The 10,066-nt window shown below is 50.5% G+C and overlaps 1 long non-coding RNA gene across 2 annotated transcripts; it reads right to left on the minus strand.

Moving 5' to 3' along the window:
* Positions 1–714: 714 nt before the first annotated feature.
* On the minus strand, positions 715–4,619 carry LOC102496765 (uncharacterized). Of its 2 annotated transcripts, none has more exons than XR_336030.2 (3): positions 4,457–4,619; positions 2,170–2,334; positions 715–1,706 (listed from the first exon to the last, which is right to left on the minus strand). It is a non-coding gene; the product is annotated as an uncharacterized LOC102496765 (long non-coding RNA). The 2 variants fall into 2 exon arrangements; XR_336031.2 differs by having other exon boundaries at positions 2,170–2,357.
* Between the last annotated feature and the right edge of the window lie 5,447 nt (positions 4,620–10,066).

The following is a 10,066-nucleotide window of genomic DNA, read 5'->3' on the forward strand; positions in this document are numbered from 1 at the left end:
TCACTTAAGAATATTTTTGAGGTGGGATCAGCAGTTAGCGTAATGGCTATGTTGCTGGACTCCCATGTAGTCGACCGTGGTTCACGTCCTGGACCCGGTGGCTTAAACTCACGCCGGGCGCGTGTGTGTGCGCGTGCCCAAGATCCCAAGAGGAGAATGGAGGAGAAGGGATTGCGGCGTGGCCATCCCCCCTGGGGGGTGATTTCTCACTTTATATCTCTCTGTCTCTCTCTGCCTGTCTGGTGAGCGCACGCGCCCTATAGCAAAAACCTCTCCGTAAAAAAACAAATTTTTTTTGAGGAAGCAGAGAGAGGGATGAATTGCATTTAGCCTTAACGCATGATTCCTTTTATGTTTCATGTGAAGAAACAGCAAGTATGCATAAACTCATGCAAATTGAAGTACCATGGTTGTCTTAGGGAAATTGCATGGGTGATTTTTTTGAACTACAAACTGAATTAGACACTTCCTTCATGGTCTCTTATGTTTTTACTTAAGAGAATGGTGGACAACTGTGTTTTTATTTTTATTTTATTTATTTATTTTTTGTAGGTTTTTGCCATAGGACACTTGTGCTCACCAGAGACAGACACAGCAGTGAGAGGAAAAGTGAGAAATCACCCCCCAGGGGCATGATCGTGCTGAAATCTCTTCTCCTCCATCCTCCTTTTGGGATTTCGGGCACACGTTCGCATGAACCTGGCTTGAGTTTCAAGCCACCAGGTTGAGGACTAGAACCTCAATCAGCCATATGGGAATCCAGCGCCTTAACCACTATGCCACCTCCTCGCCCCCAAACACAGTTATTTACACATGGATATTTTGAGGACATCTTGTTAAAGATGAACTAAGGGAGTGTCATTCAAGGAATTTGTGGCTGAGCAAGGGGAACTATGGTCGCCCTAATCTGAGACGCGGATCTGTGTCTCTTGGGAGCAGGGAGGACGGGCTTGTTGGTGACCAGGCAGTGGGGGGCAGGTGGTGGCTGCTGGCTGTTTCTTTCTCTCTCAGAGATGCTGACTGAGGCAGACCTGTTGGGCATTGAGGAGGGCGCTTCCTGGCTCCAGGTATGGGATTGATCCCCTGGGTGCTGTGAGATGGGGCCCATGGGAAAGCACTGGTCTGAAAGGAAGGCTTGACATTCCCGGGGAGAAACAATGTCACTTTTTCATTTCTCCAGCTGAAATGCCATACAGCCTTCCTCAGGGTCCATTTGAGCCTGGGCCTGGTCCACAGCAGCTTGAGTATTGGAGGTGAGGTGGTCGGAAGGAATGCAGAGCCCCCCACACCCTAATCCCCAGGGCCTGGAGGGAGGATGCGACTGGTACGGGCTAGGGCTGTACTTTCAGCTCCAAAGCCCCTCTGAAGCAGGAGGCCAGACTATGAATTATAGGTTTGGCCTGGGAGCCCTGGGCCACACACTCCTTTAGGGAAGATAAGGACAGATCAAAGGAAGCCGCCCCTCACCACCTCTGTATCCAGGACCCACGACCCGGGCTACAGTGACAGGAAGGATAATATCCATGCGCAGAGAGGGGATTCAAGTAGTGCCTTTGGAAGCCTCTTGCAGCAACATCTTAGGTGAAAGCATCTTCCTTGCACAGCCTCCCACCCACAGGCGTGGACTCTTGCATCCTGGAGGTCCTCCTGGGTGGTTCCTCCCTGTCCTGCCTTCTGCTCGTTTAGCCTGTGGGGCCGAGGTCAATCTAAAGGTCAAGAGAAGATTTCATGAACCTGAGTAAGAGCTGCAGCCTGTGGGGAACTGTGTATCTGCCCCATGCCAGGCTCGGGGTACAGCCAATACTGTAACAGCCGCTAAGTACTCACCCGACCCCCAATCTCTGGGGATAAAGCTGGGCTTGCCTGGGGACCTTGTGCGGTGTGGACAAAAGGATCACATCACACATGACTCATGTGCCCACACTTAGCCGACTTCCCAGTAGACGCCTCTGCCCCCCCACATCTCTGTGCCTCGCTCTGGCCAGCCAGGCTTCTTCCTTCCTGCTCCTCATTCAGACTTTAAAATCCCCTCTGCTGTCCAAGGTGATGGGGCTTTTCCCAGCTCCTCCCCTGGCCTCCTCAGGATTCCCCTCAGCCCTCACTAAGTGATTAGAGCCAGTGGAGAGTTCAGCAAAGGAGCCCAGTTGCTAGCTGTCTGTAGCGGCTTACCTGACCCCTAAAGAAGGGGAAAGCCAGGGCCAGCGGGTGGCATGGAGGTTAAGATACTGGGTTCCAGGACCAGCAGTTAGTGTAATGGGTGTGTCGCTGGACTCCCACGTAGTCGGAAGAGTCTTCGGATTCTTCTTACTCTCTTGGCATGTACATGCCAAATGTCTTGGGTAGTAAAAATAAGATTACTGACAAACACAGAGCACATATTATGTCGTGAGTTTTTCTTTTTCTTTTTTTTTCTGACAGGTTCTTGCTATACTGTGATTCCCCAGCCTCAGCCTCCCCAAGGAGCTGGGATTACAAGTGTGTGTCACTGTACCTGGCTGGCCTGTGGCTGGACTGGGGAGCATACTCAGGCTTCCGATGTGGCCCCAGCCTGTGGAGCCCATGCCACTGTGGCTGGGCCTCCAGGTCCTATTTTAAGCACACTATAATTATTAACTTATTTAATCTCAGTAACTGAGGGAAGGGGAGGTGGGTCTAGTTTCTTGATGATAAAGTGAGGTCCTCGGGGCAGGGACTGGGGTGACATAGCTTCACATTCCCTACCCTTCCTCACACTCTAGGAATGTTTGCTGAGTGACTCAGTCTCCTAGGAGGAGGGCCATCCCATCCTGGTTACTCACTTTTTCGTTCTCTTCAAAAAGGTAAAGTTTCCTGTCTTTTCTCATACCCTCAGGGAGAAAGTGACAGAAAGTGATCTGGAGAGGTTTTCAGAACCCCCTGCCTGCAGGTGGAACATCCAGAAGGCAGGCAATAGACAGGTGCAGAGGAGGACAGACTCAGGCTGTTCTGGAAGGAGGCTCTGGGCGTATGTGTTTGTGGTCGTCTCTGGATGGTGGACTGTAGATGACTTGGGTTTCCTTTCTCTTTTTTATTTTTTAAATTCCTGATAGAGCTTGTGAGTGTGCATGTAAGAAAAGGAGGGAGAGAGAAGGAGAGAGAGAGAGAGGGAAGCACCCTCCACAGAATCTGGTCATACTGAGATCCTATACTGCAGTCATCTAGCCCATGGGATCTTGGACACACATGCGCAAATATTACTCTTACATTCTCAAAGAGGGAGTTAGATATTAAAAAGAAAGATGGTCTGGTCTCATAGCACAGTGGTTAGGTGCTGTGCATAGGACGCCAAATCTCATATGGCTGACCAAGTTTCAAATCCTAGACCTGGTGGCTTGCTTTCTCACTTTGCCTCCCTCACTCTCTCTCTGGTCAAATTAAAATAATAACAACAATACTTATGAGGATGATAAATGAAATTAAATGAAATAATTCTTTTAAAAAATTATTTAAGGACCAGCAGATGGTGTAATGGCTACGTCGCTGGATTCCCATGTAGTTGACTGTGGTTTGATTCCCGGACCCAGTGTCTTAAACTTAACGCTGGGCACGTGTGCGTGCGTGCCCAAGATCCTGAGAGGATGGAAGAGAAGGGATTGTGGCGTGGCCATCCCCCCAGGGAGTGATTTCTCGCTTTCTATCTCTGTCTCTCTTTGTCTTTCTGGCGAGCGCATGTGCCCTATAGCAAAAACCTCTCAAAAAAAGAAAAAAATGTATTTTAAAATTTTCTTTCTTTTCTTCATGTCTGTTTTTCTTTATGTCTTTCTCTCTTTCTTTGTTTTAATTTGACCAAAGAGGGACAGGGAGAAAGTAAGCTGCCAGATTTGGACTCAAACTGCAGTTGGCCATGTGACAGTCCAGTGCCCTCGACCACCATGCCACCTGCTAGCCTACACATATATACATCTTTTTTTTTTAAAAAAAAGAATTATTTATTTATTTAATTCCATTTATTATTATTATTTTTTAAATTTGACCAGAGAGAGAGAGAAATGGAAAGGGAGAAAGCAAGCCACCAGGTCCAGGACTCGTACTGAAGTCAGTGCCTTTAGCCACTTCGCCACCTGCCGGCCCCCATATATTTAACTTTAAACAAAGAAATAATGAAAAGCTTACTGAGCTGGGTGGTGAGTTGTAGAGGAAGGGGAGCAGCCCCGGAAGCTGGGCTGACATTCCATGAGAGTATCCCAGTGTGGCCGGCATTTGTCCAAGGGTCCAGGATCTGCTGACCTACCAGTGCCTGTGCCACCCCTAGTAGTAAGTATTTTGATAGCTCCCCTACCTAGAAGACATGGTTTCTGCTTTGGAAAGGAGGCAGGCTCTCCCCTATGGCTAGTTCCTCCCCCGGCCAGCCACTCAGCCCCTGGGTAAGTCCACTACGTTGATCTCTTTGATCAAAGATTCTGTGTGAGGGCATTCTACCCTCTCCCTCCTGGCTTACCTGTCTCAGCCTCCCCTTAGAGCTGGGAATGTCCAGTCCACGCTCTAGAGCAGAAGTCCACAGTTCTTGCTGTGTGTTTAAACACCATCCAGGCCGGGCTAGCTAGTGGAGTGGTGGTTAACGCAGCTGGATTCCACATGACCAGCTGTGCAGTTTGAGTCCTGGACTTGGCTCTCTTAAAACAAGTCGTGTGTGTGTGTGTGTGTGTGCGCGCACGTGTGCGCGCCCAAACTCCTGCGAGGAGAATGGAGAGAAGGGATTTCTGTGTGGCCGCCCAATGGGGGTGCTTTCTCTCCTTCCTCAGCTCCCACCTCCCACTTCTCTTTCTCTCCAGCAAGTGCATGTACCCTGTAGCAAATTCAAAACAAGACAAAATGACAAAACACCCAGGCCACAGTGGCACAGCAATAAAACATGACTCTAGAGGTGGGCCTGTGTGGGAAGGTTTGGTGTTTGGTTCCAGAGACTTCCCTGAGTATGCTGGGTACATGTGTGCCCACGATGCATAGCTGTTTGGGTCTGGGGGTGGACTGTGATTTGAAGATCCTGTTGGGGGTGCTGTCTTCCTGACTCTTTCGCTCGCTCTCTCTCTCACTCATAGAAAACATAAACACAAACCGAAAAATAAGCTCAGACCTGGATGGTACCCAGCACTGGGCAATGGAAACTTCCAGGGTAAGCAGGGACAGGGGTGTTCTCCAAGGTTCCCATGTGGCTGTGATGTGCAGCTTGGGTTGAGAACCACGGAGGCAGCTGGGCTGAGGCAGAAAGCCCTGGTGTTGGCCAAGGGGCTAGCACAGATGCACTGTCCTTCACTGGACATCATGCAGGACACTCAGACCATGCTTGCAATTGTTTAAAAAGATGATTGGGACCAGCAATTAGCGTAATGGCTATGTCGCTGGACTCCCATGTAGTTGACTGTGGTTCGCGTCCCAGACCTGGTGGCTTAAAACTCACGCCGGGCGCATGTGCGTGCGTGCCCAAGATCTCAAGAGCAGAATGGAGGAGAAGGGATTGCAGTGTGGCCATCCCCCCTGGGGGGTGATTTCTCGCTTTCTGTCTCTCTGTCTCTCTCTGTCTGGCGAGCACACGCGCCCTATAGCAAAAACCTCTTAAAAAAAAAAAAAGATGATTAAAGGTGACCAGCAGATGGCATAATGGTTACGTTGCTGGACTCTCATGTATTTGGCCACGGTTTGAGTCCCAGACCTGGGGCTTAAAACTCGCACTGGGAGGGGACCAGCAGTTAGCGTAATGGCTATGTCGCTGGACTCCCACGTAGTCGACCGCGGTTCATGTCCCAGACCCGGTGGCTTAAAACTCACACTGGGCGCGTGTGCGTGCGTGCCCAAGATCCTGAAAGGAGATTAAAGGAGAAGGGATTGTGGCATGGCAATACCCCCCCGGGGGGGGTGATTTCTCTCTTTTCTTTCTGTCTCTCTCTCTGTGTCTCTGGTGAGTGCACATGCCCTATAGCAAAAATCTCTCTCAAAAAAAAAAAAAAAAAAAAAAAAGAATGAAAGATGATTAAAGAGCTGGGATCTGAGCAGTGTGACGTCACCACGTCCAGAGTATGCCAGCTTGGGCACGAGTGTTGAAGTGATGAGGACAGAGCTGGTCCAGGCAGGATCTTTAGGCCAGTCTTCCAGAAGAAGGTCCTAGCGGGGTTTTTGGGTGGAGAATCCCACATGGGTAAACTGGCTCTCCTGATCCTCTCTAAGGGGTCTCTTCAGGGCTCCTTGCTCCCACCTTTGGGCCCCCACAAGGTGTGGTTGATTGCTCTTTGCTGCCCTGCTCTCCAGGACACCCCTTCCGGCATAGGCGGGACAGATAAGAGCCGTGCTTGTTAGCACAGCTGTGCTCTGCACACACAGCCTTGTTTTCCAACCTACGGAAGCCCGGGTGCGGAAGCATGGCTATATCCACCCAACTTCAGAGTTGGGCTTGGTTCCAAATCAAAGGAAATTTCGTCAGTTTTCCCAGACACAGGGATAAAAATAGAGTTGACAGGAATCTCAAAGGGTCTGCTGGGGTACCAAGGTCACACCTAGAAAAATCAATCGACTCTTTGGTCTACGCTGTCAAATGCCTTGTTCCAACTTCAAGTTCAGCGTCAACAGCTCTCCTCGGAATCTGTTCCCATAGAGGTCTCTAGAGACGATGCTCTAAAAGGTGATGTCTTTGAAGAAGGTCGTTCTGTTCCCTTTGCCGCTAATGCTCCTGGACCCTCTAGGTATTTACTGGACCTCTTTGGCCAGTTAGCTTAGTACAGGTGCTGGGGTTTAAGAGGTTCAGGCAATTTTCTGCTGGTCAAGGAGACTGGACCTGGGGAGAGGGACTGGCTGGTGGACTAGATTGGACTAGATTGGACCCTGGCAGGATTTTTTAAATCTCCAGATGTAAACTTGGATCCCATCTCTGGTGTCTGAGTCCCGCGTAAGCTCACGCTATGGCGTAGGGCCTCCCACTGTTCTGCCTCAGTGTCCCCAGGAGGACTGTGCAATGTCCCACGTGCCCTTCCTCACACCCATGAGAGCCTTCTCCTCGTTACTGCCCTTTCACCACCTCCGTATCAGCGTTTTATATTCAGTAGCAGGGAGGGTTTTTGGGGGTTGTTGTGAGGATCCTCCCAAGTGGGGAACAGATTGCCCACCACGTGCCAGATGGAGGTCACATTACGCTGAGCAGCAGAGGTTAAGCCTGATGTTCACATTTGTGGTTCCCAACCCGTACACGTCTTCAAGATGAGCTGTGTGCGATCAACTGCCCTGCTCATTGGAGGGCCCCCGGAACGTCATAAAGCAGGTAGTACACCCCTTCAGGGCTTGGAGGGGCCACCGACTCCCACATCTCCACATGTTTGTCACACATTCCCCACTCCTCCCCCCCAAAACGTGACTTAGATGGGCCAGGAGCGGCCTACAAAACCAGCCTCATTCCCCCATGGTTCTGGAGAGCTTTGGACCTCTGGCTGCACTGCTGGTACAGGAACGGCTGTGGGAAGGCTGGATAGAGAAATCCAGTCCAGAAGTGCCCGAGACAATCTGCTCCGCCCCTCAGAGCTTCCATTTCCTCATCTGTAAAGTGGGAACGTCCAATTACTGATTTCACAGGGTATGGGGAGGAGGTTATCAAGGAGCTCTGAACGCAGGAAGCTTGATGAGGCTGAGGAACCGTGTTTTCCTAAGGGCCCTCTCAGTTCTGAGCCGGCCTTCTCCATGGCCCTCTCCTCCAAGCCCTTGCAGGATGGGTGTGGGCTGGGTTGGTCCTTTGAGGAGGACACGAAGGTGCCACAGGCGGTGACTTGTCTCTGAAACACAGGATGTGTCAGAGTAGCTCAGGGGTCCTGGAGCCTGTCTCCCCACCCACATGGGTCTCTGGGCTGCTGCCCTGAGCTTCTGTCTCCCACTAGCCAGCCTGCAGCCCTGCCTCGTTCCCTGCTGTCCCTGCCGGAAACCCCACCCCATTGTCCTGGGCGGCCTGGGCCTCTGGAGTCCAGCTGTGCTGGGCTGACAGTTTCCTTTTCTGGCTGAGATCATTCCAGGCGATGCCTATCGGGTTTAGAGAAGGGGAGGGGGGGGAGTGGGCTGTGCAAGCCCTGCTCTGCCCCATGATATCTGCAGACAATACTTAGAGAGGAGGCCATTTAATCTCACAGCCTGCCCTCTGCAACCTTCTCCTTCCCTTCTTCCCACCCCCACCTCCCCCAAGGCTTTGACAAGTCTCATTAACTCCTTCAGCATTGTCAGGGCTGTGGGTGGGATGGTGATGAAGTGATAACCCCAGGAAGCAAGCGGATTTTCTGGGGGTATGGGAAGCTCTGTATATTTCAGTAGGGATGGTTCAGTCCTTTAGCTTTGTCCCAGGAAAAAGTTTCTTTGTTGCTGAGCTTTGGAGTCAGATGGGAGAGCAAGCCCGAGCTCCATCGTGGAGCGTGGAGCGTGGAGCGTGGAGCGTGGAGCGTGAGCTCAGTGATCCTGGGAAACTCGAGTGCCTCCTCCAAGCCCTGGCCTCCTCATCTATTAAGAGGGGATAAAAATACCCACTGCTTGGGGCCGGCAAGTGGCATGTTGGTTAGGGGTGCTGGACTCCCATATGGCTGACCGTGGTCCAAGTCCTGGACCTGGTAGCTTGCTTTCTCCCTTTCCCTCTCTCTCTGTCCCTTTCTGGTCAAATTTAAATAAATAAATGAAGTTAAATAATTATTTTTAAAAAATGCCCACTGCTTAAGGTGATTGTAAGCAATGCATGATCTTATACATGTTCCAAGCCTAGCAGAAGTCATTCCTACTAATGTCACCTCTTTGTGGCCATCCGGTAGGTGGCCTCGTGACAGGAGTGAAAAGGAACATGCTATGCCTCACCCTTTCCTGGAAAAAGCAGCTCAGATTCTGATGCTAAGTCAGATGGGTCACCTTGGCATGGAAGGAATGACACTTCATCCAGCCCGTCCATATTTACCAAAAGCTTACTGCATGCCAGGCACGTTCGAGCTTAGAAGATGACAATGATCAAGATAGTCCCTATCTCCAGGGTGTGTAAGAGTATGCAGGCCTGAGGTCAGACAGGAAGAGATAACAAGTAAAAATAACTTCAGGCTGGCAGGTAGTATGGTGGTTAAGGTGCTGGACTCCCGCATAACTCACTGTGGTTCGAGTACCAGACCTGGTGACTTGCTTTCTCACTTTTCCTCTCTCTTTCTCTCTGTCTCTCTCTGGTGAGCGCAGGTGCCCTATAGCAGATTTAGAAAAATAATAATAATAATAGTACATAAAATTAAATAATTAAAATAACAACAACAACAACAATAATAATAAAACTTCACATAGAGATGGGTGCTTTGAAGATAACTCATAGAATAAAGGCTAGAGTGACAGGTTGCTTGTGTGCTCTTTGAGATAGGGTGTACAGGGAAGGCCTTTCTGCAGGGATATTTACACAATATTCGAATGGTGGGAAGGAGGAACATGTGGCAGGAAGGTTTTCCAGTAGAGAACAGGCAGTGGAGACGCATCTGGAAGAAGCATAGGCAGGAGGAGGCACCTCTGCTTGGGTAACCTACAGATGCGGGATTGGGAGTCTCTCTGTAAGGCCTGGGGCTGTGCCTTACGCCTGTGATCTCTGTCCCTACTCAGGCAGCCTGCTGCCCTGAGGGCAAAGCAGGGCACAGCAGAGAGCTGACCATGGTGGTTTGCGTATTTTTTAATTAGGGTGATGGCAGGCGGCTGTCGCTGGTTACTTCTTATTTATTTATTTAGTCTCAGCTTTCTGATTAAACTTGGTGGTGCTATCTGCTGATGCCAGAGGCGATTTTGAGCTCTGAAAACACAGCAGGGTCCAGCTGCTCCCCCTGGGCCGGCAGCGGGCAGCCGGGGCGGTACCCTCTGTGTGATATTGCTGCGAGCTCTGTGTGCCAGCCCAGAGCCCTCATTAGGACCGCTACTTCCGGGAGGAGAAAGTCCCCTCCATCCCCAAGTCAAGCCAGATGCTTGGCTAAACTGACTGATATTTCCCCTCATTAAAGCGATGCTCATTCAAGTCATTTCAACGCAACGAACCTTTCTTGGAAGCTGGCACTGAGTAGGTGCAAGCCCAGTGGAAGGTCAC

Source organism: Tupaia chinensis, unplaced genomic scaffold (genome assembly GCF_000334495.1).
Source record: "Tupaia chinensis unplaced genomic scaffold, TupChi_1.0 Scaffold000610_1, whole genome shotgun sequence".
NCBI classification, from domain to species: Eukaryota; Metazoa; Chordata; class Mammalia; order Scandentia; family Tupaiidae; genus Tupaia; species Tupaia belangeri.